Source organism: Dendrobates tinctorius, unplaced genomic scaffold (assembly GCF_039654945.1).
Source record: "Dendrobates tinctorius isolate UK_male_01 unplaced genomic scaffold, ASM3965494v1 ptg000020l, whole genome shotgun sequence".
Lineage (NCBI taxonomy): Eukaryota > Metazoa > Chordata > Amphibia > Anura > Dendrobatidae > Dendrobates > Dendrobates tinctorius.
The window spans coordinates 35,404,865-35,421,188 of record NW_027361688.1 but is presented as its reverse complement, the minus strand read 5'-3'; the positions used below and the strand labels follow the sequence as shown (position 1 = coordinate 35,421,188).

General features: G+C 42.9%; 1 protein-coding gene across 1 annotated transcript in view; it reads right to left on the bottom strand.

The window, feature by feature from the left end:
• PDGFRB (platelet derived growth factor receptor beta) overlaps positions 1–15,256 on the bottom strand; it is a 173,448-nt gene extending 158,192 nt beyond the window's left edge. The window contains exon 1 of the mRNA XM_073567994.1: positions 14,708–15,256. The gene's annotated coding sequence lies outside the window, so the exon portion shown is untranslated. The remainder of the gene's footprint in view (positions 1–14,707) is intronic.
• Positions 15,257–16,324: the final 1,068 nt, after the last annotated feature.

The following is a 16,324-nucleotide window of genomic DNA, read 5'->3' as shown; positions in this document are numbered from 1 at the left end:
AAATTACATCCGTAGTAGAGGAGAGTGAAGCCAGCGCTGATTGGCCTCTGGGATCACATGACATAATGTCACGCAATCCCTGGGGGAGCCAGTGTCAACACCACTGGAACGGCACTGGCACCGGAGGTGAGTGTTTTTATTTTGCTGAGGCGAAAGAAAGATTCAGAAGAGATTGTCCAAGTAGTGGACAACCTCTTCAATAATGGTGTACTTCAGGCCCTTCATAGCCTACCTTCATAGCCTACCTTTAGCATATTCTATCAATGTTTGATTAGGGGGATTCAACTTTCTTGGCCTCGATCAGCATAACGAAGGATAAAGGGTTATCCCCAACATTTAAAGATCTCTCTTGTCCACAGAATAGGTGACTGGGATGATTTAGCGAATCCTGCTTTGAGTAGGGGGTTGGACCAGATGGCCCAGGAGGTCCCTTCCAACTCTAGGATTCTATGATTCTAAGTGATGATCAGTGAAGGTCTGACAGCTGAGATTCCAGCCAATCCTTAGAATGGGATTTTGAAATGACCTGTTGGAATGAAGCGGTGGATGTAAATGCGCAACACTGCTCTACTTCTTGTCTAGGAGACTGTTCAGTACAGAAGACAGAGGATGAGTGGAGAGGTGAAGCGCATTCGATCGTGGCTACCACTCCATTCCGACAGGAGCAATTCAGAGCCACATTCTCTGGATCAGTGGAGGGATCCCAGCACTCGGACCCTTACAAAACAGGATAACTACAGGATCGGTGATAACATTGATGGATATTATGCAGGAGAAAATGAGAATGGAGCTGGTCATAGTGACAAAAGGGGGAATCCGCACAATTTTGCAAGTCCATACATACACTATGCGTATGTATTCTGGTGCCCATACTGTTTTTCCATATGCTGTTTATCTGCAAGAAAGAAATGTGATCAGATTTTTTATTCATTAAAATGTGTTCCTTTCATCCCTTAACATAATTCTTCTTTACTAAGGTTTTCGTCTCCAATTTCAGCATTGTCCATCCAGCCCTTGATGGCATCACTCCTCTGGTTTAGCAAACTCAGCTCGATTTTAGTATCCATAGCAAAAAGCAATGGTGGTACGGCCTTTTTCCTGGCCTCGATTTACAAAAACCCACAAGCAATCATATTTTTTCGTGAAAATAAGACAGTGTGTCTCGCCAGTTAAAACAATTTGTACATAAATGTAACGACTTAACGATGCCAGCCAAGAAACTTCACCAATATGAAGATTGCAGGCACGGAAAATGGAGGCAGCAAAAAAGGATTAAGACGAGTCCAAACACCCTGGTTCCTGGATGATAGTCAGAAGCTTCTTCGGCGGTCTCGCATTATGAAAACAAGCAGTCACTTGGCCCAGGAAGGATTCTGGGGTATTACACTGGATCGTGCTGTCCGCACTTTCTACTTCAGACGCGAGTCCGGTTTGCCCGTGTTTGTGTTCGTTGGCACCGACTCTGCTGGATGTGTGAATATGTTTATTATTTGTCTCTGAGCCTGTATATGAACAAGCGCTTGTTTTGTCCTGGTTTTTAAGGACACAATTTTAAGTCATGTGGTTTTAAAGACGTCTTTACCTTCTGAAAGACGAGAGATGAGATGACGGAATATCTCAGTAAGGCTAAATGCTTTTATAGGGAAACTCTTACTAGTATAGATTTTATATATCAGCTGGTTGTGTCCCTGATTCTCTTAGAAACATGCACTTTACGATTGGCAGTGTGGGCTTATTTATTGTAAAAAAAAAATGGTGGCTGGCAGACATCCCTTGAGCCACTTACCTCCCTAGCCAACAAAGATCGGAGTTATTCAGGACTATGTAGGTTTTTTAACTATGGTACTAAGAACTAACAGGCAGGTAGTTGCTAACTACCTACCTGTTGAGTTCTGTGCCGATCTCTGCCCGCACAGTGTTGTCACAAACCGGCTCCAGCAGCTTCCATCCACAGAGCAGCAGCTTCTCTTCCACCCTGCTATGTTCATGGGCCGTGACTACCGATGTCATGATGACTGACAACCAGATGCCTGTGGCTTAACTGCAGGGAGTCGGCTGGCAATAAGCATGACATCAGCATTCATGCCTCGTCAACAGAGTAGCCTGGAACAATAAGAGCTGCTCTGTTGACGGGAAGCAGAAGAATTGTTGGCATTGACCGCTCTAAGCCGGTTAACAGGCCATAGTATACTCCAAGTCCAGATTATATCTGGGATTAAAGCCGCCTAGGCTTGATTATACCCCAGGTATACTGTGGCCTAGGCAAATTTATACTCCGAGATAAGGGAAATCGCCTGTCAATCAGTATGACTTCGATAGTGACGCCCCATCTACAAAATAGACGCAAAGAGGAAAAGCTGGTCTGTTGACTTGAGGTTAAATGAAGCATTAGAATCATCAGCAGAAGCGGTACGAGACCACTCTGATCCGGCAGAGATCGGAGCCAAGCAGAAAAGGCAGGTTAGCCTACCTGCCTGTAAGTTTTTAGCCCTATATGGGAAAAAAAGCAAAGTCTTTTAATGATGCACCTAATGTTTATTGTTGCGCTTTATTCTTGTACAGCTTGGTCCGTTAATCCATAAGGACCCCAGTTCTCATGATTGGTGGGGATTCCAGTGGGCGTACTCCTTTAGGTTGCTTAGTAGTGATGAGCAAGTATGCTCAGATATCGTGCTATCCGAGTATGCTTAGGTGTCACCCGAGTATCTTGGGCGTAATCAAGTAAAATGTTCGAGTCCCCGCGGCTGCATGTTTTGCGCCTGTTAGACAGTGACAATACATGCGGATTGCCTGTTTATTAGACACGTGAGACATGCAGATGCAGGGACTCGAACATATTACACGAGCACGTTCCAGATACTTGGATAACACGATATCCATGCACGCTCGCTCATCATTAATGCTTTGTTGTTAACCCTTTCACACACGGGACTTTTTCCGTTTTCATTTTTTCCTCCCTTCTTCCAAGAGCCATAACTTTTTTTTTGTTGTTTTTATGTCCACATAGCTATGTTTTTTGTGGGATGAGTTGTACTTTTGAGTGACATCATTCATTTTATCATGTGATGCACCGGAAAGCGGTAAAAAATTTGAAGTGCTTTGAAGACGCAAAAAAAAGTTTTCTTAATTTACCATATTCACTATATGGTAAAACTGATCACGCAATGTGATTCTACAGGTAAATATGTGTGTGTAGATACCAAATATATATATATATTTTTTTTTTTTTAATTTAAATGGTGAAAGAAATCTTTGCTTTTGTCACCATTGTCTGTGACCCGTAACGCTTTCAGTTTTTGGGGTATGGGGCTTATTTTTTGTGCCCTGAGCTGACGTTTGTACTGATACCATTTTGGGGTAGATATCATGTTTTGACCACTTTTTTTTTGCACTTTATGGCAATGTTGCCATGGCCAAAAAAACCTTAATTTTGATGTTTTGATTTTTCTTTTCGTTACGCCGTTTACTGATCGGATTAATTTACTTATATTTTGATAGATCGGACTTTTATGAATACTGCGATAACCCTGTATGGGTGGAATGACAAATCCCAGCCAGACTGATGTAAAACTGGACAGTATCTCCATCCTCCAACACCATCTGTAGTGCAAGCGTGGCATCACCTAACAGCACAGGCCGTAAGAGAGCGTTTAGTCATGGATGTGCCACCTTGAGCCTGAAGGATCCTTCACTATTGCTTATTTCAAAATGGTTTAGTAAGTTATATTATTTTGCCGCAGAAATATTATGTAATAGTATGCCACAGTCTCGGCCTCCTGTTAGAGACATGTTGCCACCCACACCAGCGTACCCTTGGCCCTATACCAACATTGATCCAACGCTGACGGGATTGCAGAGATGAGTAATTACAGTTGTATTTTAATGATGTTCTGTGGTTGTGTTGTGAGGGAAGAAGATTAGGGTTTCATTCATTCACTACTGGAGCCAGTCACACGTCACGGACTCGGCACCGGCAGAAGGTAATCGGAAGAAAGCAACAAGCGTTGAATTTGGAACTGCAGCCAGCAGCCATCAAAGCCCCGGACAACTGTGCATAGACATCGGAGCTGACTGTCCTATTTCCACCACAACATCTGTTATCTGGAGATCTAGAATAACCGAGGTCTGGGCACAGATTGCATTCTTATCCATTCACAATCATAAAGCTTTGATAAGCTTCCAGGTCGATTTCACGGCTGCTTTTCTTAGTCACTCCAAGCTCTTATTCATCTTTGCTTCTTCTTAGGGGATGACACATCCATGCTAGTAACTCTGGGATTTTAAGGGTCGACTCACTCCCTTGATACTGGTCACACACATCTCCTGCTGGATCGCTATATGGAAAACTGTTCATATTGGGTCATGGCGTGTGACCTCTGGGCAGCACCACAATTTGGTTGTCAGCCTAATATCTTAAAGGGGTGGTCTACTACTACTTTTATATTAAAGTCTGGTGCAGAGTGGTGTCCTGCTACCACGGACTCCGCTGCCTTCTTGGCTTTCAGGGAGCATCAAGTGACCACTACTGCCAATCAACGGTCATTATTTGGCTGCAGTGGTCACGTTCTAGCTCAACTGGAAGCAAGCACTGTTTTTATTCGGCTGAGAAGGAATGTGACTGCTGCAGCCAATCAGTGACTGCTGATTGGCTGCAGCAGTCACTGACAGGTCTGTATCCATTTTCTTTGTTTTTACATCACTCTGTGATAGATTTTATAATAAAAAATTAGTAGCAGACAACCGCTTTAATCTTCATGGTTAAAGGGATTGTCCAATACTTGGACAACCCCTTCTCAATCCCTGTTACCCGCCCCCAGTAAAATAAGAACACCTATACTCACCTCCGATGCCAGTGTCGGCACTGGCTCTCCCAGGGATCCTGCGGTCAGTCAGCACTGGCTTCACTCTCTCCACATGTCACATGCATCTGGAGGAAGTGACACCATTGTGTAGGGCCGATGGCTTGATGCCAGCGATATGTTACTTACTAGGCTGTTTTAATTTAATGAGTGTTTTATTAGCTGGAGATTATCACTAGTGGATTAGCTAACTTGTCCCTCCTGGTCCAACCACACCCCCACCACTGATTAGCAGTTCTCTCTCACTATATGATATACACTGCCAATCAGTGGTGTGTGTGTGTATGTGGGGGGGTGACTCTACTATAACTGCTGCACCTAGTAAACTAAGTGATACATCACTGGAATCAGGGTCTATGCCTTTACATCATCCTGCTTTCAGATGACATAGCATAAACTTACCAACAAATTCCCTTAATGGATTTGCAGGACCCTGGTTCAGCGGCTACGCAAATACTCTGTGGCCACCGTCCTTGAGTCCTGCGCACCGATTCTTACTGCCTTTTCTGAGTATTAAGCTCAGCCTCATGCATGCATCATGCTGCAACGACGACGTTGCACCAGACCAACAAATCAGAAGAAGCACCGGTGATCCTGACAGGTAAGAGGCGGTTTGCAGAACTCCTGTCCAGTAGCCACAGACTTCTGATGTGACCTCAGCACCAAGGTTCTGAGAACCTGTAATTGCTAGGTATGCCGCAGTTTTAGATTCCTTTCAGTAGCCAGTGGTGGAAATACATCTCATTTTGCTATACAGTAGAAATCTATGAATTCTGATTACACGCCTACTGGCAACCTGCGCTATGTAGCTGTAAGTGTCAACTGTCCTCTGGTAAGTAGAAACTTCTCAAAACCAGGAAGAAAATTATTAGGCACAATGATCTCCATGCACAAACTGCAAACCCCCAAATAAGAAATCCAGATGGTCCATTTACTATAAGGAGTAGTGTGACCTATGGTCAGCCTAAATCAGACCTGTCACTGCTGAACTAATAGGCACAATTATGTCCATTATATGACTTCCAAAGTACCAATCAGACGGCTTCAAGAAGTGAATGACATTAACCCTATAGAAACGACTCTCTTCCTGTTTCTAGTGAGTCCCCGCAGCTGGGAAATGTGACCTCTGGAAAATCAGAAGGCACTTTCGACATAATGTCAAGGCGGAATAGCTAAGTGTTAAATTAAACTGTGACTTTCCGATTACTGCCTCCTTCCAGTGACAATATAATGCGAATTAAGTAAATGGTAACATCACTCGCCAGGATCCATCTCTGCACTCCGCTTAGTAGTAGTGGTCGTAAGAGGAACCCCAAGGAAGATAGAACCCAACAAAATATAGATGTATATATATATTTTACCCCGATTATAGAGTACCAGAGGACTATTTCAATTCAGAGAACTAGACAATCACCTTAAAAGAACCCACCAGGTCTCCCAATTGGCCACCATTAGCCTATTACTGTGTAACACCAAAGTCTGATGTCCTACACAAAGGTTTTTTTTTTATAACTTAGGCTTGGACTGCATGGAAATGTTGGCAGTGACACAGATTTATGCTGCTGCTATGTCATAATATAATGCAAATGAATAGAGTTTGCAATTTAATCCCTAGCGTACCACAAGTCATAAAAAATATAACTGGTTTTGAATTTTTATGACTTGTTGTAGAACCCTACGAATTACAATGAGATGCCATTCACCTGCTTTACGAGTAATTTCTTGCTGTGTCAAGACAAAATTCACTGTGTAACCCCAGCCTTAGCAAGGATTAGTCTGCAAGAACTTCACTTTATCCTGACGAGTCCAACAACAGTTCCTGTGGTCACACCCTTCTGGGAATGACTGACGTTGTTTCCACATGCACACAACATCTTCTCCGAGCATCCCTAACTGAGCATGCAAAGTCAAGTTGGGTGAACTGTCCATGGCTTTATCTTCATAAGTCCAGGAAGCCATAGTGACACGGTGTTGGAATGAGGTGCACCACAAGAAAAGATGTCAAGGGCTACCTGGGCGTGCACAGAAAAAGCTGGGGAGAGTCCACTTGGCTTCAATGAATATGCACAGAAAAAGATGATCTAAGGAGATGTCACATGCAAGTGGAGTGCTGGAATGAAGTGTACAAGTTTCAATCGTGTCCAAAAGGGTACTGAGAAACTGAGGCTGGGCTAGTCTGGGAAAGCGATGGCCCTTTGGACTAGTCCCGACTAATTAGCATAAAATGAGCTGCACTTTTAAAATAGTTTTTGGCAATAAAGAAATGTTTGTATGGGCATCATTGATATATGTCACTCATATGGAACCTGTACATCTTTGTGGACAGAGACAATTTTTGGTCCACAATTGTGAGTAATTTCATGATGGCTCTGCATCAGCCTTTGAAATTCTGGAAAGTTTCTGTAACAAAGGCAAAATCTTTAAATAATCATTGCCTTGGCTCATATACGAGATGTTAAAGACAGGGGAAATCCAAAGTTCCAGGAAAATACGTTTTCTGGGCAGAAGGTCATTTTGGCATTTTATGTGAAAAAACGCTTAGACTAAACTAAATCAGATACATCGACGATGCGACGAGCAGGAAGTGAGACGTGTTGCTTTTCTAACCTTTTCACCCCTTTTTCCTATAAGTAGGTGTTATTATGGGTATAGGATGTTTCCTTCTGTGTTTTTAACATTTAATTTAAGGAAAATTTCCTACTAAAATAAAAAACAATTCAAGATTTTTCTTTTCAAAATGATTTATATTATTTTATTGGGGGAGGGGGATGAATCTCTTTAACCATCTGCTTTTAAAATATTTTACATGGTATTTAAAATGGTGACATAATCAGGACATGACTTGGACCTTGATGATGTCACCAGATCTTAGAAAAATTCATAAATTACCTTCTCATGGATATCACTTACTCCACACTAGAAATTACATATATCCTGTGTTTATATTTCGCATTCAGCTTTATTCACATCCCTGTATCCTACAGGAGTCAAAACCATAAAGGGTCTATAGATGCTTATGCAGTATTGATATTGTAATCCCACAGGATTTTACCACAGTCAATAAATTAATTAGTTCCCTACTATACAATTTAAAGGGGTTGGAAAACTCATATAGGCTAATAAAGAATTCAAATTCTTTAGGTGTCAAATTCTGGTCAAGGCGCTCATCTCTTGGCCAGTTGGCCAACAAAGAGGGTTTCACACTCTAAAGGACCAGTTCTCTCCTGAATTACACACATTGCAATTCTTCATATTCACAGTGGGGACACTACAGTAATATTGAAACTGTGGAGAGGTGATTTTTTTTTTTTGAAAGCCCGAATTTGTGTCTAAACCCAAGTGCGTTTAAAAGAGTGACTAAGTGCCACAAAAAAGTGCACTAGGATACTGGTCATCTTGAAACCCTCTCCAAAAGGAGAAGGGTCCCCCAAACCATTCCCCATCCCTCCGATCCTGATGCCTGAACATGGATCCTTCCCACTGTTAACTCAGAATTTCCTAATTGGATTCTTTAAACAGAGTCTATCACCCCTTAAAATGCTTGATAAACCATGTATACAGGTATGTAAGGGGCTTGATCCCTATAAAACTCATAGCTGTAGTATTTTAGTGATTTAGTTGACATAAATTAATATTTATTTTGTTTCCAAAAGAGGGGGCCTCAGTGTCCCCTTAGGGTGGCCAAGAGCTCAGTGTTGCGCCCCCTGAATTTGCATACTGAGAAATCTCATATCTTGATTGACAGAACACTCTATGAGCTGTTCCTATCTGCAGTACAATACTGAGTCCTATACAGAGGTGCAGAACCGCTGACTGAGTGCAGCCCAGTCAAAGGCAGTCAGCAGCTCTAACACCCCCGCACGGATACAGAAGCTGCGCTCACATAGTGTCATCGCTGACGCTCAATACTGAACTGCTGAAGTGTGAGTGTGGCTGCAGAGTGCACTGTCAATCATCATCTGACAAAATGCTCATTATGCAAATTAAGGGAGGGTGAAGATGCACGAAACCTTGGCCACACCAAGGGTTCACCGAAGCCTCTGCATTTGCATTCAAAATATATAGATTTTTTATGCCAACTGAACCACTAAAAGCTATTATATAGGTATGATTTTTATTGGGGCTACATCTCTGTAGAAATGGTTTAGTTTGTATTTTGGGGATGACACACTTCCTTTAAAATAGTTTTCCAAAGCAGACCTTAAGGCTATGTGCACACGTAGCGGAATTCCCACGGAAGTTACCGCGAGAATTCTGTAATTCCATTCCGCGGGAAAATCGCATTTTAAATTCCCGCGATTTTCCCACGGAAAAACTAGAGATTTGCAAGCGTAATTAGCTTGCAGAATGCTAGTGTTTTCCAAGCGATCTGTAGCATCGCTTGGAAAACTGATTGACAGATTGGTCACACTTGTCAAACATAGTGTTTGACAAGTGTGACCAACTTTTTACTATTGAGGCTGCCTATGCAGCATCAGTAGTAAAAAGATATAAAGTTAAAAATAATAAAAAAAATTAAAAAATCATCATGTTCTCACCTTCCGACGTCCCACGCAGCGTCCCCAGGCTTCCGCGATGCTACGGCAGGTCCCGTTCCCAGTGATGCATTGCGGCAATGACTTTTGATGACGTCGCGGTCTCGCGAGATTACTCCAGCATCGCTAGATGCGACGTCAGCAAAGGTCATCGCAATGCATTACTGGGAACGGGACCTGCGACGTGTGTCGCTGAAGCCTGGGGACGCTGCGAGGGACATCGGAAGGTGAATATAACCCAATTTTTTTATTTTAATTCTATTTTTTACAGGGATATGGTGCCCACAATCCGGAGGACAGTCTCCTCTCCTCCGGACGGTGGGTACCATCCGCAAATGTTCTGCTTACTTTTCGCATGGTGGGCACAGCCACATGCGGAAAATAATCAGAACAATGAACTCCTAAGTGGGCGGAATCGCCGCGATTCCGCAAATTATTGAGCATGCTGCGGATTTTTCCACAATGCGATTCCGCCACAGGAATATCTGCAGCATTAGCACAGTATTGCGGAATACCATAGGATTGCATGGGATGCTGTTTTTTTGCGTTTCGATGCGAAAACGCGAAAAAACCTGAATGTGTGAACGCAGCCTAATTGTTGCCTTCATGGCTAGCTTTAAACCCCGAGGCCATTGGGAAGTCCCACAGCATTGACATCTGATTTAACCTGGCTATCTTCTTTACATTCGTTCCATAATAGCTTTTTAATCTCCATGATACACCCCAGGTACCTGCATACTGTATAGTGGTATAGTTGTGGCTGGCTCGTCAGTTTCTCAAAGTGCATTTTCCGGCATACCATAAAATTGGTATTTTATTAGGAAATCCTCTGAGAGGTCTTGTGATCAGTCGCTGGGATACATTATGGCATAAACAAATGTTGATTTACCATTAACTAGGCTGGTATGTACCAACACTTGTTCAGTCTGAGCGCTGTTTGACGCCACTTTCCCAGGCCGTGATGGCTGTTTTTTGTCACTGTCACTTCTAACGTTGAAAAGTTTCAAAGTGGACGCGTGACGACTGCCCCAGTTTTAGCAAATGCAAAAAGTAGTCACCTGTAGTTGAAACATCCTTTATAAACTAATAATATATTGACTATTAGTTCTGAATGAATGTGTTTCTGATCCATTAATTTCCGTATTAACTTTTGCCCCAGTGCTAACACCGTCCAATAGTAATTACCGCAAACTTTATAGAAACTTTGGGTAGAAAACTTTAGCCCGACACATAAACCTAGACTTGATCTAGATGTCTGGCAGGACTGGGCCCATGCATTCTTATCATGATGTTCTTGGTATTGGCACCGTGTGTGTGGCCCTTGGTTTCCTGCCATAGTCTGAAACATTAAAGGGGTTGTCTCAGATATTGATTTAATGGCCAAAAAGTAGAGGGGGGGGCGATTAAATAATAAAATCAGTGATATTCATCCACAGCCAGTATTGTCTCTCACGTGGTCCTGACGGTCTTTGTGAACTGTTCTGCAATGACTGCTGCAGTCAATCTGTGGTCTAACTGGTCCACTAAGGACCCCTTTGCAGTCCCATAGTATTGCCATGACAGAAGCTCCTTGCTGCTTTGGAGCTGAATGTGGGCCACCTTACTTCTTGGGCCTCACTGGTTGCACCAATGATATGTCCGTTCCTAGAGTGATCATCTTGCTGTTATCGGTGATGGGGCCAAGTGATTGGCTGCAGTGGTAAAAAGTGTGTGTGATTCACACATCATCACTACAAGACTGTTGACATCAATGCCTTAGTATGGCTGGAGTAGCAGGGGTTTTATCCAGAATTTTATGGCCATTTTTAAAAAATGGTGGACAACTACTTTAACCCAATGGATTGTTAACCAGCTTGAGAATCTGCTAAACGGAAACCTGCCTAGTTCCACAGCTGTGCACCGTTAGGAGACTATTTTCTGTGGGGTTTTTTCACCTTTATATATGGCTGCACATCTGTCATTCAGGACCCTCTGAATGGTGGGTGACCTTCCTTATGGGATCTCTAATGGCAGCCATATTGGTTGTCATCCAACGTGTTGTGAAGGACAAATGTACCAGTATTTTTAACTGATGTATTGTATACTGAACTATGATTTTCTTATATTATTGAATCTTAATTAAATTGTTTTCTGGTCGTGTCCTGGACACACAGGTGCACTGCTTGTTGTAAGACCCTGGTCCAGCAGTCACGTCGGTACGGAGCCCAGCAAAACCTCCTACCACTCGCGACTTCCTTGGCGCCTCTTCTGATCAGTAGACCTCGCAATATCATGCACAATGACATCACAGGGGTTTACTAATCAGGACAGACCCTGGGGATGCCACAGGTTGTAGGGGATTCGCAGTGCTCTGACCTGGTGGTCATGGGCTACTGACACAAGGCGCTGGACCAGAATCTTTCTGCTCAACTCAACAGTACAGATATCAGCGCTCTCTTTTGACAAACTGAGCACCTGTTTCTTCACAACATGACCAGAATGGATTATCGTTCCAAGGAAATAAATATTAAAGGTCAGCAAGCAGAGATTTTGATAGCCATGGTGATTTTATTTAGAATTAACTTGTGACAACTAATTAATGCAGGGGTGGATGGAGACAGGAGAGGGCTCCTGTGTAAGAAAAGTATGCAAATCCTCTGAAGTCCCCTAGTCCTTCATTTGGAAATGGAAGCCAGCCCCCTTACCTATTGGGCCCCTATGCAGCTGCACTTTTTGAACGAAAGGTATCTGCCCCCCCTGAATTAAAAAGGTTGTCCACTACTTTTTGATTGATGACCTATCCTTAGGATATTTTATTCTCTACATCTGAGAGTTTCAGAGTTTGAACAGAGTGTGATGAGTACAATTGTCACAATTTTCTCGGCTGTGTGACCCAAGACTTACAGTAATTTTTCTCCAGAAAGTGTGTCTCTATTAATTAATCAAATATAATTATTAAAGAGGTTGTCCACTACTTTTACATTCATGGCCTATCTTTAGGATAGGTAATCAATATCCGATCAGCCAGGGTCCGACACCATCATCGCGATGATCAGCTGTTATCGGTGTTGATGAACACCGGCTGGAAGCACTCACTTGCGGAGCTGGCCGTTGTCTAGTAGTGGCCACTGCAGGATACTACACATCCACCTCCTATTCAAATCAATAGGTTGCGGATGAGCAGTATCAAGCCTCGGCCACTACCAGACGACGGCCAGCTCCGCAAGTGAGTACTTCCAGCCGGTGTTCGTCAACACCGATAACAGCTGATCACCGGAGATGATGGTGTTGGACCCTGGCCGATCGGATATTGATTACCTATCCTAAGGATAGGTAGCCACCAACGCCAATAACAGTTGATTGGTGGGGTGTCTGGTGTTGAACCTCGACTGATCAGACATTGATGACCTATCCTAAGCATAGGCCATCATTGTAAAAGTAGTGGACAACCTATTATATTTGATCAATTAATAGAGCCATACTTTCTGGAGAAAAACTACTCTAAAGGGGGCTTCACACATAGCGATAATGCTAGCAATATCGCTAAAGCGTCACCGATTTTGTGACGTAGCGGCGATATTGCTAGCGATATCGCTACATGTGATACTTACCTCCGACCGGCTCCCCCGCTGGCTATCGCTGATCACACGAGATCTGCCTGGTCCATTTCTCATAGTTGGCGTCCTGCTGGCGCCGATGAGCAAGCCATGGACGCAGGCGGAAGACGTACACCCTCGCCGCGTTTGAAAGGTAAGTGCGACCGCCGACCGCTGCTGCATTGCTAGTGAGATCTGCCTGTTTGGCAGCTCACTAGCGACCATTTAGCGATGCACCAGCGATCCTGACCGGGTCGTATCGTGGTCGGGATCGCTGGTGCGTCGCTAAACGTAACCGGGCCTTAAGTCTTGGGTCACAGAACCAAGAAAATCATGACAATCATGCTATTCACACTCTGATCAAACTCTGAAACCCTCAGATGTAGAGAATACAATTTCTCTATTTTCTCCTTTCTTTCAGTCCATGTAAGTTTGTGTTAATTGGACCGCGCTTGGACGTCATCAAAGTGCGGTCCAATTTTTTTGGGATGGACCTACTGGCTTGCATGGCTGAATGCAATTTATGGATGCACATTGCTCATGCTGTGATTTTTCCCCGGACAGACATGTGCACAACGTCATAGAATAACATTGGTTTGAGTGCGATCCGATGTTTTATTCGATTACACTTTGATCGAAAAAATGATGGTCTTCATGAAAGGCTGCGAACACATTCACGTTGTGCCTGTGAACCGCAGTAGCTCGGTGCTTCTGCACAATTACTTTATCTAGCAAGGAAACAGCTGTTTCACCTGCCGGACCATGCAGCTGATCATAATGGCTCCGAACATTTGCAGGTGAAACAAGATCAAGTGATTGTGCCGGGAAAGAGTGGAAAGACTGCGGGGGCACCGGTTTTCAGCCGCCGCATTGCCGCCGTGTGTGAACGCCGCCATAAAATGTGTGTGACCGCCGCCAGTCATTAAAATGAAGTCATTGGAGAGGTGGATAGAGACCTCTTGACACAACATGGTCACTTACACCATGCTAGTAAAGAAGCACAGCGAACTTCTTATTGTCCATCTACTATGGTATCAAACTGCTGACTGTTTCCATCTTCAACCTGTCAAAACCTCTGCACTCCCTTCTCTTCCCTAGCGGGATATCACTTTGCTTTCTCAGACATTCAGGCATTTTCTTTCTACAAACACAGTAACCGTTGCCAAAAAGTTGTGAAATGCAATAATGTGCCTTTAAGGACAAATTGAAGTTTTCAAGCAATCTGCGACAGTGACCTGGAATGCGGCCATCGCTGCTTGAGTTACTTCACAGGCAACATTTTTTTCCTGGGGTTTTCAAGCGGCTATAACACACATCATCCCATAATAATCAGATGGGCGGATGCCAGTTTGTGTCGAAATCTGGACTGCTCGGGTGGATCTCGGGGTCCGTTACTGAAAAGATCATAGATGATGTACATCCTATGGATTTAATATAGATCGGCCACTCATGTCTATGTACTTTATGCATTAGTAAATTAATACGACCTCCATCCCCTTCCATTGGAGATACTTTGGGACCATACTCGTTACTCTGATGCTCCGGTAATCATCTTGATCTTCCCTCTATAAGACCCAGACCCATTAAATAATCAGTAAACGTATTTTCCTCTCATACAACTCGCTTTCCATTTCACTTTCATTCTGATAGGATCAAGTCATTCACTTTCCCAAGCAATGAAGTTGCCAAAAATTTTTTTTTTGCTTAAAGCAACTCATGTACGTACTTTCCAACTTACCCGGTAGCGTGATCTTCGGGCTCCTTTAAATCTCTGCAGAAGACATTCAGATACCCTTTCCTGTTTTCCTTTTTTTTCTTCTCTGTCTTGTCTGATTTTTTTTTTTTCTTCTCTGAAGCCTTCAAGTTAAACGCTGGAATGTTTCGCAAATTTTTCCATCGGATTCAATAACGAAAGGATCCGGGAAAAGAAAGAAAGAAAAAAAGTAGAAAAAAAAAGAGAACTTTTGCCAAGTTGTTAACACAAAATGTTTCGTAGAATGGATTGGGTCGGGAGAGAGTCCGAGAGCGTCTTAAAGTTCAGAAACTTTTACAAAACTTAATTTGTTTCTTTAAGAGAGTCAACAAAAAGTAATTTGAGAGTCAATGAAGTGTTTTCCCCGGACTGTTTTTAGGCTTCGAAGGAAGAAGGAAAATGAAAGAAAGAACAGAGAAGTCAGAAGCTGTCTCCGCTCAGCTGGACTGTCTTACTCTTCTACTCCCCTTTTCTTTTTCTTGATTTTTTTTGGATAAAGTGCCTCCCCCTCCTGCTCTCCCCTCAGTGTGAGGGTGACTGAGAGCCTGTTTTCAATTCTGCCTGATTTATCCCTGTCTTTCTTTCTGGTCTCAGGATATGAGGGGATGTTTAGAAAATCCACAAGTGATGCCAGCTGCTGACTCATGGTTTCATTAAAGTCCGACTTGTATTATTTCTGACGTTACAAGTTAAAATGAGAGCCCTCCATAGGGAAACCATATTAATGCTTATATGCCACTGTATCAATGAAATCATCCACTTTGGGCAATGCCTTTTTCTTAGAGGGTGCAACCCAAAAATGTCCTAATTGCACGGTACGACACTGCTTTTATCAACTGTAATATACAAGGCAAACCTGGGAGCAAGCGTTCAATTTTCTGGAGTTGCAAATTGAAATCAGTGGACCACCCGTGTAATACATGAAACATCAAGTCTTCCAGGGAGGGAAATGTTCTGTGCAGTCATTCTGTAAGCTAAAGCTAGGGTCACACCAGCTACATTGTCTCATCTGAGAGAATCAGATCAACTGTGCTCATTACACTCTGATCAGAGTGTGACCATGGTGTGATGAGAAGTGGGATCAGAGTGTGAATTTAGTCTGATTTTAGAGTGATCAGAGTGTGATTAGAGTGTGATCATAATGTGATCAGAGTGTAATCAGGAATCAGAGTGTGATTTTTGTGTGGCCAGAGTGTAATCAGAGTGTGATGAGTGTGATTTTAATGTGATGAGTTTAATCAGAGTGTGATCAGAGCGTGATTTTAGTGTGATCAGAGTTTAATCAGAGTGTGATTTTAGTGTGATCAGACTGATTTAAGAGTAATCAGAGTGTGATTTTAGTCTGATTTTAGTGTGATCAGAGTGTGATTTTAGTGTAATCAGAGTATGATTAGAGTGTGATCATAATGTGGTCAGAGTGTAATCAGGAATCAGAGTGTGATTTTAATGTGATCAGAGTGTGATTTTAGTGTAATCAGAGTATAATTAGAGTGTGATCATAATGTGATCAGAGTGTAATAAGAGTGTGATCAGAGTGTAATCAGAGTGTGATCAGAGTGTGATTTCAATGTGATCAGAGTGTGATTTTAGTGTAGAGTGTGA